We start from the raw sequence: 27179 nt of genomic DNA, 5'->3' as shown, positions 1-27179 counted from the left end.
AGTGTCAATATTAGAGTTAGGCACCTAATAGGTGAGTCACCGTTGCCTCCTATGAAGGGACAGACAACTTACATCCAAGACTTCTCGGTGATTCGACCCCGGTTCTTTCGGCCATTGGACTGGCAACAATGCTGGCTCCCGAGTCACTAACGACATACCCATCTGAGCAACGGAACTAAAATTTTTCTGATTATATTTCGTAAATTTTGTAAAAAGATTTAATTGATTTCTTGAAAGGTACTACTCAATGAAATTATTTTTATTACTTACTTTTATAAATTTTAATGCATAAAAGGTACTAAATAGTTTAGCTTATGACAAAATAAAAACGTATTTTACCTTTTAAAAACAATTAACTGTTCTTGTTTAATATTATGAATGAGGAAACTTTGTTCCAAATGTGAACTCACTTATCCTTCTGGTAATTATTAGGCTCATATTTCTCTATGTCATGGCCGAAAACTAACAGAATGTGAATTTTGTTAATATTTTGACATGACAAGCAGTCGATGTTTTAGGCCAAATCTGGATTCTGAAAAAGTAAAACTGCAATACTGAAAAGTATTTTGCGTTCTTTGATCAAGTCATCAATTTATATATTTTTAGTAGAAACAATGATTTTTTTCTTGAAAACATTTTCTGCTATTTTGAAAGGAAAGATATAGAGATAATGGTATATCGATGCGCCTACACTATAGATTATTTTAGTAGCTACTGAGATCATCCATTTATGTCATGAAGAGGGAATTCAATATCATGTTCAACTACGCCTCAAAAACCATCTCCCAATCTTTATGAAAATTCGTTTTTCAGATTGAGGAAACACCGAAAGTTTTCTTTCTTTTTACTTCCTTACACGAAGTATTGTAACCGCGAAAAATTTCGGGTACCATATTCTAACGAAAATATCTACCTTGACCGCTATCGAATGCCATTTAACGATTTTTTTGAAATACATGTATCTCAGAAAGTTCTCTCAAGGGGTTGGTGGTAAAAAAAAAAGAGGGGCGGTAGATCCTCGGACCACCTCCGGGGTGTTCTCTCTCAAAATTGGGGTGGAAATTTTAACAATTAGCTAGGTTCAGTAATACCTCAATTACCTGTGGTACTACGTGTGCTGGCTTAGCGTCTACCTATACCTGTACGTAAGGACATAATAAAGGACTCTTTTATCCAAAACGAATTGCAAAAAATGGATTCAAAAGAGATTTTTTCGCGACGTCTGTACGTACGTATGTATTTATCTTGCATGACTCAAACACCAGCAGCCTCAGAACGTTGAAATTTTTTATCTAGGACTGCCATATCATGTCGTTGTGCCCCTCCCTTTTTAGTTATAATCGTTTGCACCAAAAGTATAAAAAAATACCCTCTCTGTTACTCGGCTCGGCGAACTCGGTTTTTTTATTCTTATATAGTCGTAAATTGTGCATTTTTTGCTTTAAAAAATGACGGAATTATGTAGTTCTTATGTTACGGTTAAGGTTTTTATGCCTTTAGTTAATCTCCATGCAGTAGTTAGAGAATTACTAACAATTTAAAAGTTGTTTAAGTGCCTCTAAGCCCAATGGAACAGCCATATTTGTTTGCATTTAGCAGAATAGTGAATTAAGTCAGTTTCTGCAAATTCATTGCCCTTTTGCCGAGAGGGACCAAAAATAAACTTTTAGTTTTTTGCACCGAAAAATCTGCCTTCTTGCCCGATGGCGGAGCTGGTTGTTTTTGCCTAGAAACTCTAATTTTAATGGTAAAAATTGCTTTTTAATCGTTTTAACTGTGTGTGGTGTTTTATGTTTTTTTATATTTTTCAGTTTTTAATGAAGATATTTTATGTATTTTGGCCTTGCCGCGAACTGAGAACTGAATTAATTGAATGAGAAGCATCTCTCAAATTAAATTCAAGGAAATAAATTTAAATAAAATGCAGCATAAAATGTGTATAATTTAACGGGCCGTACAAGGAAGTCATGTGGGATCCACATCAGATTTTTTTTCTTCACATACTTGAATGTAATAAATACCAACTCTCATATATTGTTTCGTTTTAACATTCCCGCCTTTCTCTTAGGAAGGGTTTAAGATCAATTATAATTATTTAAATTAGTAGTTATTGCTTAACTTCCTATTTTCCATTATTCTAATTGCCACTATTCTACTCAAACAGGGATTAGGTTAATAATTAAGATTCGCATTATTATAGCGACTTTAAATTCAGAAATTAGTCATAAGGTAACAATTAACTTCTAAGTATCGATAAATAGGCAACGCCCAACAAGGAGTTAGTTAATAATTGATATCTAATGAGTCAACGTCCTCATTTTGCGCCCAGATCTCATGACAAATTATCGATGAGCGGACAACATCATTACGTGTAATAATGATCAGTTACTGAGCTGAAAGTAAAATAAGGCGAAAATTCAAATATGATAGTTACACCGAAATGGAAGCATGTGAACAAATTTTCGGAAGCAAATTCCATCCGCCGTCAAAACTAAATAATGTTTCAAGCATAAAATATTACGTACATTTGTATGCAACTTGTTAAATTCAGAGAAAAATACATAAATAGAATAATACAGTATCATAAGCAACGCATCCGTTAATGTCTAGAAACTCAAAAACAATCCTTATAATTAAAATTTTGTTTACTTTCCTTTGGAGATGAAGTGATCTCTTGAAGTTTGAAACACTCTCCATTTTGCTGTGTTAATTTCTTACCGCACATGAATGCCTGAGGAAGAGGATGGAACAAGAGAACTGAACTCGTTTGGAAATAAACATAAGTGAAACTATGAAAATCAGACGCCATACATCAGAAAGACATTTAAAATGAAAGTAAAATCCAAGTAGCTAAAGTAAAATAAGAAATATTGATAACAATTTAGTATTTTACAAATTCAGAAGTCAAACAACAAAAATCAGCGTTATATTTACAAAATTTTCACAGGACTAGTTTCGATGATTTTACCGAACCACCATCCTCAGCTGCTAAACCGCAAATGTTTTGCGGTTCCATTTGCGGTTTTGCAGCTGAGAATGGTGGTTCGGTAAAACCATCGAAACTAGTCCTGTGAAAGTAAATATAACGCTGATTTTTGTTGTTTGACTTCTGAATTAGTATTTATTCGGCGTGTTATTGTGTCTTAATTTAGTATTTATTCGTCAGATGAAACTGATAGATTTTAGAAAATGAAAATTTTTAATATTATATTGTTCAGTAAATGACTGTCAAAGTGACATACCTCAAATGAACTTTCTTCTGAGGTGTTTATTGTTTCATCTGAGATATTTATTATGAGCTTTTATATAAGATTTTGTGTTTTAACAAAATAAAAAATATTGTTACGAATTTGGTATTTAAAAAGCTAATGTTACTTCAATTATAAATTAAATGGTTTTATTTCTCGCGCAGTGCAGCGCGTGACGAATATTAAAAGAACGCTAAGCCGGAAAATTGAAAGTACAAGAGCGCGTGCATTAAATAAATAAATATCTCTTTTTTGATTTCGAGTAAGTACTGGAAAATTCTAGCGCGTGATTTTAAAATGTTATAAAAGGAGGAAAACATCTCAGTTTGTAGTAATTGCTTAGTTTGTTGTTGTTTAGAAAACTGCCATTGTTGATTATAGCGAATTCGCGGATTAGCGTTCTTTAGCTGTTTTGAATTACGTTCTATTGGACATTTGAGTAGTTAGAAGGTAACTACTGTGAGATATTGTAATACTGCACGATTATTTGAGAAAATTTAAGCATTTTTGTTGTGATAATAATAAATTTTTGTTCATTTTTCATCGGACTTGTGCATTCATTTCATAACGAACCCGTACGCACGCAACAATATGGCCACTTGAAGGAAACATTTGTTGTAAGCCTTGTGCATAAGTCATCTAGTTAAATAACTGCACAGTTATGTCTTGAATAATTAAGACTTTTTCTTATAAATAAGTGCATGAATCTGTCTGTGGTAATAATTCGTTATGAAATAATATCAAAGAACCCTTTACCTCCTGCCAACCGTTTACCTACAATTTGTTTTGTATTTATGTTCAATTTTCTGCTCCATTTCTTGAGTTTCTGGGATATTCATTTTTAAATTAGTACGCTTATCGTAACTGTATAACTTAGAATTGTTTTAGGCATTAAATGCATTCAGTTAACGAAGGTTAGATAACTCGATTTTAAAAGTTCATGATTTTCATAATTTAAAAATTTTATTCTTAAAATTCCAAAGATAAACTCTTTGAGATGTTAGATTTCAATCTAACAGCTCAATGTTTTTTACCTAAATTCAGAGTTTGAGAAATTTTTGACAGTTAATATTGGAGACACAATAACACGCCGAACAATTACTAATTCAGAAGTCAAACAACAAAAATCAGCGTTATATTTTCAAATTTTTCACAGGACTAGTTTCGATGTTTTTACCGAAACACCATCGTCAGCCGCAAAAGCGCGAATGAACGACATAGGATATAATAATCAGATAAGATAAGAAAGCCTGGACAGAAAATAAGCTAGTGGCGCCATCTGTTGATGAAACCAGAACTAAAACATAATTTCTTTAAAGGCCGAAGGCAAAGATGGATTGGAATTAGGATCGTTAACTAGAACAGAAAGTTTTTTTTTTAATGTGAAATGCCTCTAGAAAATCCAGTTCTCCAATGAAAGATGTTTTTTTGTATAATTTTGGCAGCAGAAAAATTGAAAGTGTGATTTTCGGATTTTCGGATGATTCAAGAAACATCTTTTGTTGGAGAACTGGATTTTCTAGAGGCATTTCACATTCAAAAAAAAATCTTTCCGTTCTAGTTAACAATTCTAATTCCAATCCATCTTTGCTTTTAAAGAAATTATGTTTTAGTTCTGGTTTCATCAACAGATGGCGCCACTAGCTTATTTTCTGTCCAGGCTTTCTTATCTTATCTGATCAATATATCCTATCTCGTTCATTTGCGCTTTTGCAGCTAACGATGGTGGTTCGGTAAAACCTTCGAAACTAGTCCTGTGAAAAATTTGAAAATATGACGCTGATTTTTGTTGTTTGACTTCTAAATTAGTTAATATTGGGTTCGTAATAGACTGAATGCACAAGTCGGATGAAAAGATAAAAAATTTTATTCTTATCACAAGAAATAAAAGAAAATGCTGAAATGTTCCCTCACAGATATTCGTACAATATCACACTGTAGTTATATTTTAAAGTATTAAAACGTCAAATAGAATACAATTCATAATGCAGAGAAAGCTAATCCGATCTCCCCGCGAATTTGCTGCAATCAACAACAAAGTAAACGGCTAATAAGCAACTGAACTGAGGTGTTCTGATCCGGCTTTTATAAGCTTTTTAATCATGCACGAGAACATTCTGGTACTTTCTCTAGGTTTCTGGAAAGCAAAAGAATGCAATTACGAGATATCTATTTGTTAAATGTGCGTGCTCGTGTATTTTTACTTCTTCGGGGTAACTTTTAAAACTCGTCACGCGCTGCATTACAAGGGGAAATAAAACAATTTTAATTACAATTCTACTAAAAATAGCAAACTAAATACAAAAATCGTAACAATATGTTAGATCTGTTTATAATTTCGCCCGTTCCAGGGCAATGTCATTTTAACTCGATAATACGAAGATTTCAAGGTGAGCTTCATTCTGGGTTCCTCCTCGCAGTTGCTCTTTAACTGGGGAAGAATGCATGAAACTTTCTCTTTCGTTACCGAATGTCTTCATGATGTAATTAGAATCACATCCGGCCGGAAATCGGGAGTTTCGAAGTTCGAATACAGGCGAGGGTATTCCACATTGTTCTTGTTTCCTGTTTTGATATAAACTTCACTCGTATTTATCTCATACGTGGAGAAAGAGAGCAAGAACGTACTTGCTGCCAGACCTATCAGCCATCAGTATGACAATCTACTGATATTTAGTTCAGCAGCATTTAGCACCCAAGCTATGAAAAATAGGATAGAAATAATGAAAGTAGGATAGCTAAAATTTTAAAAATGTCTGCATTATTTCAGCCGAAGAAGCCGCATTTGCGAGAAGTGAAGTTTGTACATGTATCAACTTTCAAAACACATATTTTAATCAATTTTTATTCAAACTTTAAGTCCAACTGAGAAAAAACGCTCCTTTGGCTTTTCTACTCAGTCAGCAAAATTATAATCTCTAGTACCTCATGTATATATATATGTGATGTACCAGCTTTTGTCCGGAATAAATAGATTGGTGAAGAATCATAGATGTAGTTGTAGCTCAAAAGTATCAGACGATAAGTTTAAAAAACAGGATCCATTTATTATTATTCGGGAGAAATAGCAATTACAAAAATCTGATATCTGGAGTAAATAAAAAAGAATTACTAATAACTTTTTGCGTGAAGTTTACTGCATCGTTACATTAAAGAAAAGACCCCGATATTCCTTTGCGAATGCTTTTATAGCCTCTGGAAAGGCGGAGCTTCCAAGAAATGACGTCAGCCTCGTCAGCCATTCCAGTTCGCTTTAAATATCTCCAGAACATTCTATAACTGTACGTGTAGAAAAGGCGGGAAAAACAACTTGACTACGGGGCTGTGTATTTAATTCCACGTATTTTCAAATAAGAGACCGTTGCCATTAAAAATGAAAAGAACATACAGTTAGAATTTTAAGTGTATTCTTGACTATGGAATTTTATTATTACATATATATTTCGTGCATTTGTTTGCTGTAAGTAATTTTTTTATTCTGAATGACAGACAGGAAATATCTTTGACAAATGCTAAAATTATTGTAATGAAAATACAGGAATGATAATATAATTAACATTCATCATCATATATAAAAGATCATTTAAAAAAGCCTCAGATTTTTAATTCTCTGTGTTCCTTACCTTTCCTCAACTTTCCCCTCTTCTTAATAACTACTTAGCTGTGAACAATTTTAAGCCATTGTTCCTCTAAGGAAATTGTTTCTTTATTCTAGAACATGTTTGATGATACGATATCGGTACATGTACCCTCCTTCCTCCCGACTTCCCTCGTATCTCTTATCAGTCTCACTACTTGTACCCATCTTATCAACCTCCTAAAAAAAGAAAGAAAACATTTAACTCGGCTTATCTGTGGTATGTATATGTATGCAACAGACCAGTTATCTAAGATCATGTTTATTATTGTTTTTTTTACACCATATAATGTAATTTCAAAGTATACCATTTTTAGAAATGATAACATTCGCATTTTCTGTCTCGTCTTGGTAATGAGGCGGGGTTAAAACGTAGCGGATGCCACATTTCCATGTTTACATATTATGCAAGTCGGTTCCTCCGAACGCGGTGAGTAGCAAATAATGTCAAAACTCTTGAGTACTGATGAGTTCAGATTTAAAATGGAGGTTTCACTTTTAGAGTTGCTTCCACCACGATGAAAGAAACTTCGCTCTGATTTTCTTTCTGACGCAAGGACAACTTTTATTTATTTTTTTAAAATTTTATTGGTGCCCTAATTATGATTGTATAGTTTCATTTGGTCAAGAAAAATCCTTGATCCATAAATCATTGACATTTCATTTCAGCTTTCTGAGATTGAACTTCATTCTAGGCCGAATTATGTTATTCGATAATCGAGTCACAGATGGAAATTGCACAGTCATAAGTAATAAACTGTGCATCAGGTTGCCTTGCCATACAAATGTCCTAAAAGGTCTTTATAAAAGGCCATACAACTCATTAAATTATTTATTTTATACAGCTAGAACATACGCATCGATATGTTACTCAGGAAATTTACTCTGTTCATCATACCGTAGTGCCTGCATGTGCCACCCAGACGGTATAGTCGATAGGGCAGCCGACTGAGATAACAAAATACCCGGGTTCAAATCCCCGGAGAAGGCATGGTTGTATTAACTGTCCCTCCCTTCATAAGAAGCAAAGATGACCCATCTATTAGGTGCCTCCGTAATAAAGTGACCGCCACTTCTGGCTACTTGTGCCCAAACCTAAGTCGGTTGAGGGCCCGGCATTCTAAAAAAAATATTGTCTACATGCTTGCGTTATGATTAAAAATATTCCAATATATTGATATTCAAATATATTGTTGTTACGATGATTACATTTATAAGGTATTTCTCCCACATCCCTACAGTGCCTTCGTGGTGTAACGGTAGCACGCTGGGCCGGTATTCCAGAGGTCCGTGGTTCGATTCCTGGCGAAGGCGGTTGCTAATTTTTCATCTTGCCTGCTTTCTAAAATATACCTAATGCCTCTACAAGTGGCGCCCGAACTAAAAGGGTTGTGGATGATGATTCTCTGCACCCAGGATTTGGCGACTAGGTCCCCTAAAGCCCTAGCCGCCCTTTGAAAAGGGGAGTATATCAGGTATTTCTCCCACTTCTCTAGAGTGCCTTCGTGGTGTAACGGTAGCACGCTGGGTCGGTATTCCAGAGATCCGTGGTTCGATTCCCGGCGAAGGCGGTTGAATATTTTTCATCTTTTCTGCTACCAATTAACCTAATGACTTTACACATTATTTGGTATAAAAATATATAATTGTCCTAATGTAAAAAGCATCAATACAGATTATTCTAAGAGATCAGCATTTAAAATCGATATATAAGCTGTAATAATCTATTTAATGATGGTGATGAATGAAATCAAATTAATCGGAAAAGAAATAGTAAAAAGAAGAGGCTTATAAATGCCATAAACATTTTCGTGACTAAAGAGGTTTTCGAACCCCTTTTTGTTCCTGTTAAGCACAAAAGAAACAGATAGCTCTAGTTATACATTTCCATGTTAGTTTTGATTTTCTGCATGTGTCTATAATATCAGTCGATGCAATTTAAAGATAAAAAAGGCAATTGGAGGTATTTCAGCGCTAAAGTGATAAATTTTATGTTACGTATGTTACGTACTTTCTTTCTGTGCATTCAATATTAATCTTCAAAATTTTTTCTCTCCATTAGGAAGGAGCAAAAAAATTAAATTAATCTAAATTAAATTAAATTAAACAGCGAACCTTAAAAATCCATGACTTATGCCCATGTGTTACCTTTAATGCAGTTTTAAAAACTGTAATAATAAATAATTATTTACCACCAGATGATCAACAATAGAAAAAAACCAGTTCACAAGATGTCAGGGTGAGTTTTAATAAAACATCTTTGCATCTTTCAGTTGTCTGTGTGAGTTACACACATAACTGAAAGTAGAGCACAATCTTGTGGTCTACTTGCGCCTACCTCCCTCCCAAAAATATTATTTAAAAAAAAAAAAAATCTGAAGGTTTCGGATTTTAAATTACGTCTAAAGGGGCGTTTTTTAACATTTTGTGTGTTACCCTTATTTATTAAATATCATGTTCTTCGCACTTAAACCATAAAATTTTGTTCAAGAGCAATATTCCCCAAATAATTTTAAAATGAGCATATTTTTTAGAATTTACGATACACAGTCTCGCGTGCTGGAAATAATTTTTTTTTCCCTTACAGTGTTGCTATTGCTCGCTTTGAAATCCTTGAGTTTGTTAATTAAAAATTTAATTAATAATTAGAAACAGTTAAGATAAACAACTGTGGAAAATTTAAACCTTCTAGGCTCAATAGTTTTCAAGAAAAGTGTACCGAAAGTTAAAAAAAAGAACACGTTTTGAGAAAAACTGAAAAAATTATACAATTAATTCTTTAAAAAAAAAAAAAAAAAATTCTGATAGGCTCAGATTTTAAATTACGTTTAAAGGGGCTTTTTTTAATGTTTTGTGTGTTACCTTTATTTATTAAATATCATATTCTTTGCACTTAAACCATAAAATTCAGTTCAATAGCAATGTCGCAAAATAATTTTAAAATGAACCTATCTTTAGAATTTCCGATACACAGTTCCGCGCGCTGGAGATAAAAAAGGTTTTTTTCTCCCGTAGAATGTTGCCTGTGCTGGCTTTGAAATCCTTGAGTTTTTTAATCAAAGATTCGTTAAAGTTTTTCAAAATATTAAATCGATAATAAAAATTCTAAATTTCAAATTCGGGTTTCCAGATGCCCATATTTGCAGGAGGATTACGTTCTTCAAAATTTGACGGCTCTAGGTACCGTTGTTTTACCACAATGCGATAAATATACATACATTTATGCAAATTCTTGATTATTTAATTTCTTTAAATACAATACAGGGTGATAATATTGGTGGCAACAATTTGAAAAGTGGAACAACGCTTGTAATGAATCGACGTAAAATGCCAAAACGAAATTAATAGTCCTTCTGGCAAATTGCCCCTTTGGACTAAAACTGCAAGAATTTCATAACCAACGTTCACTCGTCTTAAATTATATCACCTCAGCTGAAAATTTCAGTTGAAGATTTGGTAGTAAGTCATCATTCCTGAAGTAATGTTTCATGGTAGATAATGTCTTGAAGAAAGTATGACTTTTAAAATGAGTTTGGGGAGAAGCTCATGATTTTTAATTATTTGACTTTTATTGTAACGAATTAAAAGTTCGGTTGTAATTCTCAAACAAATAGCTAAACAAACCAGTGATGAAGCAAATAAATTAAGTTAACATAAGCATTATTTGATAGAACAGGAAAAAGGGCTAACAATTTCTTAGAAACTTTTTCATCAGAAATCAAGCACCAGATCGCTTTTTAACTCAGAAATGTAAAACCTTTTATTTTTGTTTGAGCCACAAAGCAAGTTCATGTCATTATTACCACTTATTTTAAGCTTTTAGTATTTTACTTCCATCACAGCAAAATTATTTTATTTTGAATATTAAATTTAAGTAGGTTATTGAAACAGAATGTCACACTTCTTGGAATCAGATTCTTTCACAGATTCCCCGTTAGATATGAAAATGTAAACACAATACTGAATAAATAAATTTAGAAAGAATTTTAAAAATGCAGTATTCAGTTTATAATAAAACATTACGTATATAATTCGGTACGATTATAATAGATTAGTTATAGGCAATGTCAGAACATACTGAACTAAACTTTTAAGTTAATAATTTATCTGATTGGTGAAGAGTTTCTTGAGCTCCAATTTAAAAACATTTTCTATGGCTCGAAAGAAAATTCAGAATACGTTATTCGGTTTTGCGATCAAATTGCTTTGTCAGTGGCTGACAATATTTAGTAAAGAAAAAGAGAAAAAGCATCTTTAATTTTACACTAATCCAATTTAATATTCAGCTAAGATTTTCAGTACCAAACATTGAACTATGTTTCGTGGTTGAAGGTATGTTATGGTTAATGGAACATGGCAAGACTCATGAGGGCTATCTTCCTAAAGGAAAAGATGCCTTCATGAAGAATTGTTTCAAGGTAAAATGACTCATATTCCCTTTACAGTAGGGAAAAACTCTGCATAAAGCTACATGCATTTCGACACTAGAGTACGAAACGTGCAAGTGGATTTTCAAATTGAAAGTGTGTCTCGCATATTTAGTGCATAAGAAGGAAAAAATACAAATAAGAGTTTAAAATAATTATCTTAATTAATAAATTAATTTAAATAAAGTCGTTCTCGTGGATCGTAGGCATAGTTAGTCTACGTGTGAAATTAGAATAACTGGAGACAAGACATTACAAATTTTGTGAGATCAAATATATAGTCAAAAATTTTTTAAAAAGATTTTTTAAAAAGATTTGAAGTTCCCCTCCAATATGAAAACATTTTAACATTGCATTATGAAATCGATTAGCTAATAATTCTTGTTTAAAATAATTTTATGCAGCAACTCTTTTTTACTTATTATTTAATCTCGAAAAATTTCAGGTATCACATTTCAACGAAAATAGCCGCTTCGACCTCTCTCTAATCCATTTGTATGGTTTTTTTTTTTTTTTTTTTTTTTTTTTTTTTTTTTTTTTTGCATGACGTCTGTACGTATGGACAAAATAAAGAATTTTTCCCGCAACGATTTAAAAAATATATTTAAAATAGATTCAGATGAGTTTTTTTTCCCCTGTACGTATCTCGCATAACTCAGAAACAAGTAGCCGTAAGAACGTTGAAATTTTGTGTATGGGACTGTTATAACCCGCAGTTGTTCACTTCCTTTCTCGTTGCAATCTGCGGCATCAAACGTATACCGTATACATATATTTCCACCGTTTTTACACGGCTCGGTGTACTCATTAATTTTATTTCTAGATGTTGGTAAACTGTGCACTTTTTTATTTAAAAGTTATTGATGAATTTTGAATTATGTTGTTCTTACATTCCGATTAAGATTTTTATGCCTTTGGTTAATCTGCATGCAATAGTTATAGAATTATCAACAATTTAAAAGTTTAAGTGGCACAAGGTCTAACTAGGCTGCCATTTGTTTACATTTGAAACTGTTAGTAGAACAGTGAATCAAGACAGTCTGTGCACCAACTTCAGTGTCTTTCTGTTCAGTGGGATCGAAATCTAATTTTCAATTTTTGTGCACTTAAACTTTGGTCTTCCTTCCAGTTTCCGAATTACCTTTTTCGGCGTTCAAATTCTAAATTTATTGCAAAACAACTTTTTTTAAACTTTATTCGGTATTTTAAGTTTTTTTGTATTTTACAATTTTTAATGAAGATGTTTTGAGTTTTTATGTATTTTCACCTACACGCGAGGTGAGAATTGAATTGATTGAATGAGAAATATACGTCTAATGAAATTCTAGTAAATACGTTTAAATGAAGTGCAAGAAAAACTGTGTATAAATTAATAGGCAGTACAAGGAAGTCATGTGGTTATCTGCCTAAAGGGAGGGATGCCTTTCGTGGAGGACTTTCTAAGGGAAACTGGCTCGTATACACGTTACACATGGGGAAAACCACGAAAACGCCCATGCAGCCAGCCCGTTCGCGGGATTCGAACCTCGGACCGAACTACCAGTGTTCAGCGACTTTACCGCTCGGCCGCTGGTGGGCCAATAATAATTCTTCAGAATTTTGGTTTCAACTGAATAAAGTAATTCTACAAAATTTATCGTCTAAATGAAATAGTTCCTGAGGGTTTTACTTAACAAAAATCATTCGAATTTTATTCCATCTAAATAAAATATAGCCTCAAAATTTTAGTCATTATTGTATCCTCGAAACGAAACTAAATACCAAATGGACTGTCAGTGTGATAATCTTCACAACTGACAGTAATAACATTCTCAACAAGATCTGCTCAAATTTATGGAGTAATTATTGATGATTTTGACGGTATCATCTGGTTGCAGTGGATTGTGAAGTGGGGACATCACTGTTGTTTCTTCCTGCTTCCTAGCTCTTTTTCTCAGTATACCATGCAGTGTTTATTGCTTAATATACTTGAATCTTTCGTTAGTAACTTTATCCAAATGATCTTTTGTCCACTTACAAAACTTCTTTGCTCTAGTCCAGCAAACAGTTCAATCGTCAGTGTAAATAACCTGTCAATAAAAACCGTAGCTCTTATTTTTCTCCTTTTCTTCACTACCTGTATCTGCATTTCTCTCGGGACTTCTTAGTGTACTTAAATTTCAGAATCAATGTAATGATGAATTGCAGACACATTATCATCAGCATCTATCCATTCGATTAAAACAGCTTCATTTGTCTTTGATGAAAACTCTTTGGCATCAGGGTTAATTACATCTTCAACATAAGCAAGGAATTCCCGTGTAAGCTGTTTCTCCTTGGAAACTTTAATCTCTACAAAATTATTTACAATGTCTTCTTTAGAATGAGAAATAAACATCAAACTTACCACAATTTGTACCATCCATTTTCCAGTGTTGATATTTTTATAGACTTCCACGCATTATCAAAATAGTACACTGCATTTTTAATGCGAATTTTTTAAAGAATTTCTTAATACTGTGGTCCCTGAGTTACCTAAACTCACTAGGTACCTCTTTGACAGAGTTATAGTGGGCCTTACCCTCGAGAACGAAACATTTTAAAACCAATCCTAGGTAATAATAGTAATGACTCACCCCTTACTGTTGGCAGAGCAATGAACAGGATACTGTGTCATTCCGTTGAAAGCTCTCGCATGAAAACTTTTCCTGATAAACAGCAACTTATATCTGTGGGTTCCCGGAGCATTAGAACAGCACATTATCGTGACATGATCCTTTGAAGCCTTAAAACTTCTGATTTCTTGCCACTGGTGCTGCTACTTGCCAGAAGAGCTGCTTATGAAAATAGAATACGAACGCCTGCCATTAGGCACGTTTTCGTACGTGTAGAGGGTAACTATATTTTACCGTCAGATTTGAGACTTAAATACGTTCAGACCTACAGCTTCGCGTAGGATTTGTTGGAATTGTAAACCAGCCAGTGTATTGTAGATTTGCAACGAGTTGCTGTCGACGAGAAGTCGAAATATTTGCTTTACTACTACCCTAATTATACTGCCACAAGCCGCGAAAAATAGAGTTTAATGTTAGCTTTACCTTTTAGAATTTTATCTTATATCCAGAGGAAGCATTAAAATGGGCGATATTTCGCTGATCATTTGACTAAATTTCTGTAAGCTAGCTATTATGTACCTAGCCAATAGTTTAGTTAAGCAGACACCAATACTTCTTGTGACCATGTGTAACTGTATTCACTCCCCGATAGGGATAGTGGTTAGCCACGTTGACTGCAGTATTTAAGGGCACGGTTCGAATCCCGGAAAACGAATGAACGTTTGTAAGTGTATAGTGTCATGTCCGTGCTGCATGGGGGTACTCTAAATAGGCTGGCTGAAAGACCTCTCGAGAGGTTGCGGTAAGGGTGGAGGTGTAAGAGACAGCCGGACCCGTCTCTTCGGGGTGCTCTCCATCAAAATCGTAAGCGGAACTGAAAATCATACTGTCATCTCTATGATGCTCAAGGTTCTTGCCAACGACAGGCACAATCTTGCACTCCCTGCCACGATGAATTTCGTGAGCTAGTTTTGATGTTGCTGTCAGACAAGTGAGATAAGTCACCACAACAACATACCTTTACTACATCACAACCGAAAAGACACCACCAATAGCATTTCAATTTAAATTGTTCCTATCATCAGACAGTCGGACCCGTCTCTTCGGGGTGCTCTCCATCAAAATCGTAAGCGGAACTGAAAATCATACTGTCATATCTATGATGCTCAAGGTTCTTGCCAACGACAGGCACAATCTTGCACTCCCTGCCACGATGAATTTCGTGAGCTAGTTTTGATGTTGCTGTCAGACAAGTGAGATAAGTCACCACAACAACATACCTTTACTACATCACAACCGAAAAGACACCACCAATAGCATTTCAATTTAAATTGTTCCTATCATCAGACAGTCGGACCCGTCTCTTCGGGGTGCTCTCCATCAAAATCGTAAGCGGAACTGAAAATCATACTGTCATCTCTATGATGCTCAAGGTTCTTGCCAACGACAGGCACAATCTTGCACTCCCCGCCACGATGAATTTCGTGAGCTAGTTTTGATGTTGCTGTCAGACAAGTGAGATAAGTCACCACAACAACATACCTTTACTACATCACAATCGAAAAGACACCACCAATAGCATTTCAATTTAAATTGTTCCTATCATCAGAAGTGAAAATGCTATATGCAAACAAAAGTAACAGCTCTGTTATCATTTAAAAAATATCAAAGACGATGAAATGTGTGAGAGGAGTCTCCTACCTATCGATATCAGCTTAAATAGACAAGAAAATTATTACACGAAAAAAGCGCGAGTCTCGAAACTAAGAAAACTGTGATAGATGTGAATATCTTAGCAGGAGTTCAGAAGATAATGGGTTCCGTTTTAAAGGAGATTGAACTCATTATCATAATACTCTATATCACTAGACTATCTTTATACTAGTGTAGACAGAAAATTATGTATTGAAAAGAAATATCAATAGGCATTTTTTACAGAAAGCTCATTAGAGGTGCTTAAAAGACGTTGAAAGAGAACCAATAGAAACAAATTGGTATAATAAATAAACTGATGTTAAGTAAATTTACATTAATCACAGTTGAATTAGTATTTAATTAATATTTTCAAAGATGAACAATATTGCAAAAACTAGCCGTTACCAACCTTTAACCCTTTACTTACTCGTAAATTATGTTATAATTCCTTGTGGCATTATAAAGCGAATATATAGTGGTCATCAATATTAATGCATAATGAGAAAAAATATGCTCACTGAGTTAATGCTGCATCCCACTGCCGAATGCTGTAATTATTTATGTTAATTAAATACAACCGAACACAAAGTTGTACTTCCGCCCATACGTTAGGGCCGGAAATATGAGAATTCAGTCTATAGAGTTATTTAAATTGAATGGGGCTTCAGTATTCAGTAGTTATGGCTCAAAGGTATCATTTAAGTCCAGGTCAAAAAAGGCGAATAATTAGTAGAATCGAGGGAGGTCAAACACAAATGCAGGTCACCCAAGATTTCAGTATCCCTCAAAGTGTCATATCAAGAATTAGGAGCCGCTTTTTAAGCATTGGATCAGTTGACATACAGCATGGTCAAGGGGGCCCAAGAAAACCGTTTTCTGTCATTGTCGGCACGAACAAACCGCTAAGCCACTACAACAGATTTGGTTTTAGACCTCCAGGCTGCCACAAGAATTCGAATTAGCTTTTCTACTGCTGCATGAATGCTTAACAAGGTTGGACTGTATGCGAGAAAAACAATGGCTGGTGTCCCATTCAGTCCACTTCCAGTGAATCTCGTTTGAATTGGTGCCATATTCAATCGTGCCAAGACTACTGGATCCAGATATAGTCTGAACAAGTGATTCTAGAAGTGTTGTGACTTGGAGAGAGAAAGCAACACGCAACTTGCCTTCCCTTGCCCATGCACCATCCCGTTTCCGAGACAACGGTTTAATGGTTTGAGGAGGAATTATGACCCCAAATGGTCGTTTCAAAGAGGTTGTGTAACCGCTCGAAGGTATGTAGACGAGGTATTAGAACCCAAAGTTATATTGTTTAGGGGTACTGTTCACCTAGATGCTAATGGATGACAATGCTCGGTCTCATCGAGCATATGTGGTGTCAGAATACTTGCAAACAGAAGATATCGCTCGAATGGATTGGGCACTTTGCTCACCCGACTTGAACTCGATTGAGCTTGTGTATGTAATGTTCCTCAGTACTTTGTGTAGATATGATGCCGAGGAACCTAGTGAACCAAGTAGCGACTTACCGCTGAGTTCAAGTAGTTGCTACAGAGACTTGAGAATGGTTAAAATACCCTTTTATTCACGCAAAGAAATAATAATAAATAGCCCCTTCTCGGACTTACAGAAAAGCCTCCACTTGGATTTTAAAATCAGGATAAGAAAATAAGAAAATAATATAATACTAAACTAAATAGACGTAGCCGAAGCTAGACACAAATAACTAACGTACCCTTAAATTCAACTAGGCAGCGATTATCAACAGGTACGTACAATAGGGCCGAGCGTAATAGATTCAAGAATGAAGTAGCCAGAAGGAAAACAGGCGCCACTAAGGACTCCTAAACACTCTCTGTCGAAGTAAATTGAACTTTCCTTTAAATACTTCTTCTAACTTATTTCCATTCATCGCGATTCTAAAAAACTCGTTCTCGTAGGGAATTGAGATGGGAAACAAGAATTGAAAGAAAAGGTTTAAAAATAAAAAATAACTGTTATCAAATTAAAATACTCCTTACAGAGTGGCGTGCAGTTCCACAAAATTTTTTCAACCCTTTGGTAAAGTTTATGGAATCAAGATGTGACACATGCGTATCTGCCCAAGGTGACCATACACTATATTAAATTAAAAAAAAATTCAACAGAAATGTTTTTTCACTTGTAGTGTTGTGATGGCCCCAACTTGTGAGCAACAGTGGTAGTGACTGCTATGAACTGTAAAGTTACACAAACACGTAAGAAGGGTTTTAAAGCCCTTTTTATTCCACTTTAGAAATAACAGCTGAGTTCATTTGATGCTCATAAACTACGCGGACCTGGCGGTTTAACAAAAACAGAAATGTGAAACTAAAAATTAATGACAGGATGAATAAATAACGAGATCACTACCTATGAGGCTCTGAAATCGTAACTAACTTAACCACGTTCTAAAATACAGCTGAGATTCAGCAAGCTTACTGATTAAACAGTTGAAAGATTCAATGAACTGTCGAGATAGGCACACAGGCCGAAACGCGCGGTTCTTAAATTTCTACCTAGCAACCTTCACGTTAGCGATTCAAGAAGAAGCACACATACAATCTCGTTTCCCTTCTATTTAAACTCAACTTCTGCTAAAATTTGAATATACTGCGCGTTCTACTACAATTTACATACTCTGTCATTGGCAATTTTAGGGGAAAGTAAAGGCTTGACAGGAAAGATAGCTTAAAATAAATGTTAGTTAAAATAAATATAAACCCTACACACTTAATTTTTCCATCATTTTCGTATTTCCCTAAATTTGGTTTTATTTTCAATATTTTGGAAATAATCAACTGCCAGACATTAAAATTTATGTTAACCAATGCTCTTGTACAAATTTCTACTAATCATTTTCTTTAAATTTTAAATTGGTAAATTCTTTAAATATTAAATATTAAATTATAAATCTTTACCACTAATTGTTCATGAGATCTTAATGTATATATCTATGTAAAGGAAACTTTCACTTCTCATTTAATGTTACAAAATTATTGTGAAATGTTGGGTGCTTTTCTAAAAGGGGATCACCTCTGAAATTAATTACACTCGTGTGCAAAATTAAGAAAATTTGCACATTATGTCGAATTTCTGAAAACAATTATGGACAGTTTGTAAGTAATTTCAATAGGAATATACTTTTATAATAGAGATAAAGATATACCATTCAAAATTCATATTATGTACACGTGATTATCAGTAAAGCTCATAGTGCAGGTATGTCCAAAATTAAAGAACAGAAAATTAGTCTAATATGGAGTATGTTTCCCTCTCACAGTCAGATAGGTCACGCAGAGTGACGACATATAACACAGGAGGCAGTTGAGGAGTCCCTTTGGCAGTCGATCCCACTCCTACAGCAAGGCAGTTTTCAATGGTTCTCGGAGGCAAATGGCGAGAGGAAATTGCCCTATTCAGAACTTCTCTATGAATTGCCTCCCTGAGATGCTTTATACGATTAACATCAGCACATTTGGCTAACCAATCGACGTGGCGAATATCCTCACATTGCAGTTAATCGTCGGTCAGCTAAGTGTTACGTGGGCGAGCGTTGTCGTCGATTAACAGGAACCTATGTCCAACTCGTCCAGAAAAGTCGAATATAGGGCTCTAAGATCTCTTCTTTACACCTCATAGAATTCAGGGAGCCTTTGCCAAACACATGCAAGAGTGTGCGACCGTCCAACATAATGTCTATCAAAACCATTACACCTTCACCACTGTAATGTTCATTTTCTCTGATGAGGGAGGAATAGTATCGTGTCCAGGCTCTCTTCAGGTACAGATATGTCAAGAATCAGTGTCCAGGCTGGATCTCGACTCATCTGTGCTCCGCTGAAGTCTGGTCCAAGGCGCATGTTGTCTGAACCATGCTAAACGAGCTCTCCTGTGTACTGTAGTCAGCGAGACACAAACAGCGGGTCTTCTGGCATACAACCCTATTTCATAAAGCCGTCAGGCAACTGTAAACCATTACACCTTCACCACTGTAATGTTCATTTTCTCTGATGAGGGAGGAATAGTATCGTGTCCAGGCTCTCTTCAGGTACAGATATGTCAAGAATCAGTGTCCAGGCTGGATCTCGACTCATCTGTGCTCCGCTGAAGTCTGGTCCAAGGCGCATGTTGTCTGAACCATGCTAAACGAGCTCTCCTGTGTACTGTAGTCAGCGAGACACAAACAGCGGGTCTTCTGGCATACAACCCTATTTCATAAAGCCGTCAGGCAACTGTAAACCACGAAGCTCTGGCTCTAGTGGCAGCAAACATTAGCGCTGCGATGCTGTAGCAGCCGTGTGCCGACGCGCTAAAAGTGCCAAATAACGATTTTTATTCATCGTTGTGGATCATGGTTGACCTTATCTAGGTCTTCTCGATATGTAACCAGTGCCTCGAAATGGTTTCCACAAATTGCAGAATACACTGAGCATTACAGTGAGCACTGTAGTCAGCTGCACTTGGGATTGCCTGTCTCCAGCCTACAGGCAATTCTCCATCTCATTCCGTCATCCCTATGTTCGTGGTTATTCATTTTACGCGATACTTTACATAATTTACCCAACCCTTGTAAGAAACATCACGGTAAATAATATCGTGAAAAAATACGAGCGTACAAATTACTGAAAAACCCTCGCAGGTGTATATCCCTTTACAATCACGGCTCCGCAGACACGACCGTATTTGGTCAGAGCGTCGTGCTGATAACACTTATGTATTAGACTCTGGATATTCGCAGAATTATTCGTTAATAATTAGTTAGTATTATATAATTAACACCGTTGGTTCAATGCCCACCAGAGGCCGAGCGGTAAAGACGCTGAACACGGGTAGTTCGGTCCGAGGTTCGAATCCCGTGAATGGGTTGGCTGCATGGGCGTTTTCGTGGTTTTCCCCATGTGTAACATGTATACGAGCCAGTTCCCTTAGAAAGTCATCCACGAAGGCAGATAGCCCTCGTGTGCTTTGCCATAATTAAATAATCCAAATCCAATCCTTTGGTTCAATGCTTTTGGTAAAAATAGATATAGTTTGCAAATTCTCTTAATTTAAAAATACTACTTAATTGCTGAAAATCACCTACATTCGTATTCTTTAAAACAGCTCCAGAGAAGATCGGAATCGTTTGGTATCTTAGATGGTCGTCCTAGAAAAGTTTCGCTACGTTTAGATATTTAATAACTAGAAATCTGTAGCAGTCCAATGTTTTAGGGTAACATGTAAATTTTATGAAAATTATAAAATCCAAATCAAAGTTCTTTTCAAGAATTAGAAAAACGGAAGTTTAAAAAACTGCATTCTATTTGAAATCCTAAGTTCATTATTTTTAATTTATAACCAAAAATCAAACAAAAGAAAGTTAAAATTTAATTTCGCGAGTTAGACCGAAACAAATATAATTAATAAAATGCCATATTCCCTCAGATAGAAGTTTTTTCTAAACGTTTTGTCTAGAAAAGTCGGTAAAACCTTTACAACCTGACATCAACAAATACCATCGAATGCAATACAATGAAAATAAATTAATGAAATAATTGCAACTGAGGAGTTTAGTATTAGCTGTACTTTTGTTCTGTAATGTAAACGCCCTCAGATGTTTTATCCGCAACTATTCTATCCTTCATAATTTAGAGCGAGCGCAATGAAACTATGCAAAAATTCTCTACCAGTTTACCTTAAGGCAATCATTTATTTCAAGGCAGAAAATATGACAAATAAATAATGTGTTTATTCACCAGCAGATTAGGAAATTCGATGATTATGGTAATGTCTCATTAATACTTTATAAATATTTGACGTGTAGAAAATAATAAAACGTCGTGAAGTGTATGATGTCTCACAAGTTAAAAGGCAGTAATTATCTCCATTAATTTCCCCTACCCAAATTCTTTTGAGACAGAAAATTAATAGCAGTTTGAACTACTTATGAATTCTATTAACGAAACGATGGAGTTCCATCTTTAGGTCAAACCTTCCAGAACTTACACGTCCTTTGCTAGAACTGTATTAAGTAACAGTTTCTTTATTAGAACTGTGTCAAGAAAGGTGATATTTTATGTGACCATAAATTAAGTTAAATATAAACAAGCATCGACGCATAAAGATATCATTAGATGGACGCATACCATTAGATGGAGCTCTTTATTTTTGGCATGTACCCAAATATGTTTCTGACTTGTTTTCCAATTAATTGCAAAAACGAACAAAAGAGTTATTTGCCTTAGAAAGACTACTTATGAAACTTCCACTTTCACCAAAAAAAGGGGAAAAAGCATGAAAACTTGCATAGCTAGCCCACTGCGAACTGTAGGCGAAATTATTACTTATAATCAGTGTTTACCCAACAATATTTTACCACCTTAGTCATTAGTAGATACAATGAGTAGTAAAAATCGTTAATTTTGCACAATTTCGAGAATTAGAATCGCTTCTGATTTATAATCATTGAATGAAGAGGAAGTTTAATGCTGTCAGGATGCTGCGAAGTTACTGCTGAGAAAGTACTACTATGCGGAATGCCATGAAGATAATTATGAATATCAAGTTCCTTATTAAAATCATAAATGTTAAATAAATAAATTCAAACGTCTTCCCATACAGTAGAGGCTCTGATTGCTATTATATTTTGAAAGTTGACTAAGTATCTACATTCTGAAACCCATTTCAAGAAACTGTGTAAGAATAGTAGAATCTGTTCTCAGCTGTCATTAGACGCTATGTACACACTAGTATAAATTTACGTTACTGATTCCGTTTATGTGTTAAGAATAACCTGTTCGAGAACATTAATTTTTTTTTCTCAAAGGCAGATTGTGAACAGTTACAGTTGTAAAAGAGTCCATTAATCTATACTAAGGCCAGATATGGTGGTCTCTTTATTATGGAGGTACCTAATGGGTGGGCCACCATTGCCTTCCATGAAGAACGGATGTTACAACCATGCCTTCTCCGCGATTAGAGCCCAGGCCCTTCGGTATCGCAGTCGGGCTTCCCTAACCAGTAGAGCCCTTTCCTTCATACGCTTTGGCTTGAGAGAGAATGGTAACTGTGAATGTGGGGAGGAGGGTCATCCAGATCATTTTGTGTTCTCCTGCCTACACACAGCACTTAACAGCCTCAAGCAAACAGGAGCCAGATTCTGGCCAAACTGGTTCCAGCGGAAACTGAAAACGATAATTGACTACTGTACTAGCAATTTCTTTTCTGACACTGGAAGATAGTAGTCATAAAGTCTATATAAGCTATTTCAATATGTCAGCAACAGAGTATGTGATATGTATGTTCAATATGTAATTTTGTATTTATGCTGTGCCAGGTTCTCATACATAAATAAATAAATTCAATTCGTACTGTATCTGAATGCTGTAATGTATCTGTACATGTTTATATCTTTTATTTATGGTACCTAATTTATATTAAGGATCACGCGTACCTCAATGGCATGCTTCTTGTAAACTTTAACTATCATGATAACGTATATGTATAGATGTATATATCAATATGAGTGAGAGTATGCATACTTTTATTTGTTTCGCAACATCTATGTATGTAAAAGTGTATATATCTGTATATGAGTTTGTATTTATATGTATATACGTATATTTTGATTGTACTCTTCTTCAAGTGCCTTGTATGCACATGTATATAATTCTTTGTACATTGTTGTACTCTTCTTCAAATGCTTTGTATGCATATGTATATCTCTTTTTTGCATTTTATAAATGTCGTCTGCTCAGCCGGGGCTGCCCAGGGCTGCGGCCTGGTAGCTAGGGTTACAGCCAAAAACATCGCTGCAAAAACATCGCGGACGAAAACGTCGCGGAGAAAACAACGCAAGGCGAAAACGTCGTGCTACAAAACATCGTGGGAGAAAACATCGGAAAGAGAAAACATCGCAGTTTTAAAACATCGTGGTACATCGTCGTCGAAAATAAAGCGGTTCAAAAACTTCGCAGTTTAAAAACATCGCCGTCGAAAATATCGTGGTAAAAAATAAAGTATCTACAAATCATCGCATGACGATAACATCGCAGACATGCTTTTTTCAGGCTTTAATAACTGTAAATGGATATTCCCATAATTATTTGTGAGCGCAAGTGATGTAAGGAAGGGTAATTTTTATTTTCACGTTTTTTTTTATTAACTCATAAATTTTTGCTGAAAAAATAAGAAGGAAACTTAAGCATAGAAAATTAAATGTAACTTAATAGATTATACTTTTTATGAAAAATTACCAGTAAAAACTTTATAAAAAATGATTTATTAATGGTCTTTGTTAGTTAACTATGTAGGTTTAAAATTCTATTAAGTGCTATAAGTTGCATTAATTTCTATGCTTAAGTTTCCTTCTTATTTTCTCAGCAAAAATTTAATATTTAATAAAAAATATGAAAGTAAAAATTATCCTTCTTTACATCTTGTGCTCACAAATCATTATGGGAATATCCATTTACAGTTATTAAAGCCTGAAAAAAGCATGTCTGCGATGTTATCGTCATGCGATGATTTGTAGATACTTTATTTTTTACCACGATATTTTTAAACTGCGAAGTTTTTGAACCGCTTTATTTTCGACGACGATGTTTTGTACCACGATGTTTTAGAACTGCGATGTTTTTTCTTTGCGATGTTTTCTCCCACGATGTTTTGTAGCACGACGTTTTCGCCTTGCGTTGTTTTCTCCGCGACGTTTTCGTCCGCGATGTTTTTGCCGCGATGTTATCGGCGGACACCGGTAGCTAGTGGTTGACTCCCGTCGAGCTGGTAACCAATTCTGCATGGATATCTATACCCGGGTTGGAAGCCAACTCAGCGGTTTACCTCCCCTAACCACTATACCGTCTGGGAGGGCCCTAGAACATTATAAGTTTTCATAAAAGTTCTCTTTTCATTTCAGTTAACATTCAAATCTGTATCATTTTTCTTAGAGTAGAAATCAAATATTCAGTTTATTGACATATCATTATTAACTTTAGCTTTAACTTACCATAAAACTTTTTCCTCGTGACAACAATATTGTTACGGATTTTGTATTTAGTTGGCTATTTTTAGTAGAATTGTAATTAAAACTGTTTCATATAATCGTGCAATGCAGCACGAGACTTATTTTAAGAGAAAGCTACGCCGGAAAAGTAAAAATACACGCACATGTAACATTGAATAAATAAATATCTCGTAATTTATATTTTAAATTGAATAAATGCAATTGTGTGTTAGCTGTAACTGTAATTCTACTCTTTTGCTTTCCAGAAACCCCGAGAAAATAAAAATTACTAGAATGTTCTCGTGCATGATTAAAAAGTTTTAAAAAGCCGGAGAAAAAATCTCAGTTCGCTTGTTTACTTATTTGTTGTTGTTGACTGTAGCAAATTCGAGGTGAGATCAGAATATTTTTTTTTCGATTTGAATTGTGTTCTATTTAACGTTTTAGTAGTTTAAAGTATAACTTCTGTGTGATATTGTACAAATATCTGCGAGGAAAATTTTCAGCATTTTGTTTTATTTCTTGTAATAAGAATAAATTTTATCAACTTTTCATCAGACTTGTACATTCAATCTATTACGAACTCATACGCATTCAACAATAATATTATTATATTCTTCTTAAACAGCTATTGGTGATCAAAATGTTTATATAAGTAGAAATGTAAACTTATCAGCTTCAGATGTTTCCAAGCCATAATTTAATTCTTCATGTGACCTATTGTTAGACTGACAAAAACACCGCACAGTTTTATAAAAGCTATAAGAAAGAATAATTCATTATAAGCACGAAAAAAGCTGATGCTTGATTATTTTTCTTATTTTGTTATGGTTTTCTGTGTTAATCCCCAAAATACTGAGAACTTGCAGTCGCCCATTGCAGTTGCCACATAAAATAATCTCATCACATTTCAATCACATGAAAACAAAATTTTATCATCTCCATCTTCCTGTCCACTTTTGGACAAATATCTGAATCATACAAGGGAAATGTCTACCTTAGTCGTTTATCATATAGCTTATGGCAATTCCAAGTAATACTATGTTTAAGCCAGTAATATATCCTTCTTTTTAATTATGAGTATAGTACTTACCTTATGATCCCTTAAACTAAAATCAAGATTTGCACCCATCAATTAAAGAAGCTGAGAAAATTGTTTAGGAAAAGTCTAATGATTAGCATAATATAAACAAAGAACGATATGACACCCCTTTCAAAGCAAGTAATTTTTAATATGGTGATTTAGTAATGTATTAGGAATTTCAATGTCCTAACAATAGAAAACTTTCTCCTCCTTTTCAGGCCGTTTTAAAATTTTAAAATATAGTCCCTTTCTTTCTTGAATTCGGTTCAAAATTTGTTAAGTACTTCTTTTAGCAGAGTCAGCTATGGCTATGAACTGACTGCATATTAGTATTTTTACCAATCACATTCCTCAGTCCATAGTTTCAACACAAAATACTACCGCACATATAACCACACACAAAACAAACATTTAAAATTTTCTTCTTATTATTATTTTAGGGTAATATGAAATTCTAAAATCTGACTTAAGCGCATAAGTTATTCGTCATAACTTCAATATTTATTTCTGTACATTTTTAGCCCACACAGGTGGTAGTCCAGTAGGGCTGAATCTGCATAAAGGTATGTTTCTCGAATTGTGAGAAAACGTCGGTACCTAGAGCCAACAAATTTTGAATTACCTAATACTCCCCCCGAACATGCACCTGGAAACCCGAATTTTGAATTTTGAATTTGTTTTAGTATCTATTTTCATATTCTGTAAAATCTTAATGAATTTTGGATTAGCAAACTCAACGATTTCAAACCAAGCAATGGCAACACTGTACGGAAAAAAACAATTTTATCTCCAGCGCGCGAGGCTGTCATCGCAAATTCTAAAGATATATTATATTTAAATATTTTTACCCAAAGGGACATTACCCAAATACTTTCGAAACAAACGTGTATGCGCATGTAAGTAAACGAAATGCAACTTTGGGGTAATGTAAAATCTGAAATCTTGAGATTATTTTATTATTATTATTATTTTTAAGTTTTAACTCTTATTTTCTGAAGCAGGTTTATATCAATGTTGTAATCAAATAGATCTAACTAGGTTGTAATTACAGTATTTATGTTAGGAGTTTAATTGACTGACATTAATTTTTCACCTTTTAAATATCTACCAAGTTACAAACAATAACACATGCAGATAGTCCACAAACAATGTACACATGTACTATGTGTATAAGTAAAGCATTTTTTCATCATATTCAATAAATAAATGTACACACAAAACATTGAATAAACGCCGCTTTAAGCATAATGTAAAATCGGAATAAATGCAATTTTTTAAATTTATTTCAGTTACGCAATGTAAAAAATTTTATGACCATAAATAGTAAATCAAAAATTTTGATATTTTTATATGAGACTAAAAGACAGTTATTTTGCATTAGGAAAGCAGATTTTTATGTGCAGCTGTATTTAAGCATCTCACAGACATCAGCAAGTAGTTATGCTGATTCGCCTGCCCAGGACCTGCCAATTTTTCATCAAAGTTGA

General features: G+C 34.5%; 1 long non-coding RNA gene across 1 annotated transcript in view; it reads right to left on the bottom strand.

Annotated features, from left to right (window-relative positions):
• LOC118185263 (uncharacterized) overlaps nucleotides 1-27179 on the bottom strand; it is a 181547-nt gene that overhangs the window by 19267 nt on the left and 135101 nt on the right. The window contains exon 3 of the long non-coding RNA XR_015043447.1: nucleotides 6872-7065. This is a non-coding gene — a long non-coding RNA (uncharacterized LOC118185263). The remainder of the gene's footprint in view (nucleotides 1-6871; nucleotides 7066-27179) is intronic.

This window comes from Stegodyphus dumicola, chromosome 10 (genome assembly GCF_044657685.1).
Source record: "Stegodyphus dumicola isolate Sdum_Otavi_A_Nest chromosome 10, ASM4465768v1".
Lineage (NCBI taxonomy): Eukaryota > Metazoa > Arthropoda > Arachnida > Araneae > Eresidae > Stegodyphus > Stegodyphus dumicola.
The sequence above is the reverse complement of the archived record's forward strand: the minus strand, read 5'-3'. Positions and strand labels throughout refer to the sequence as shown.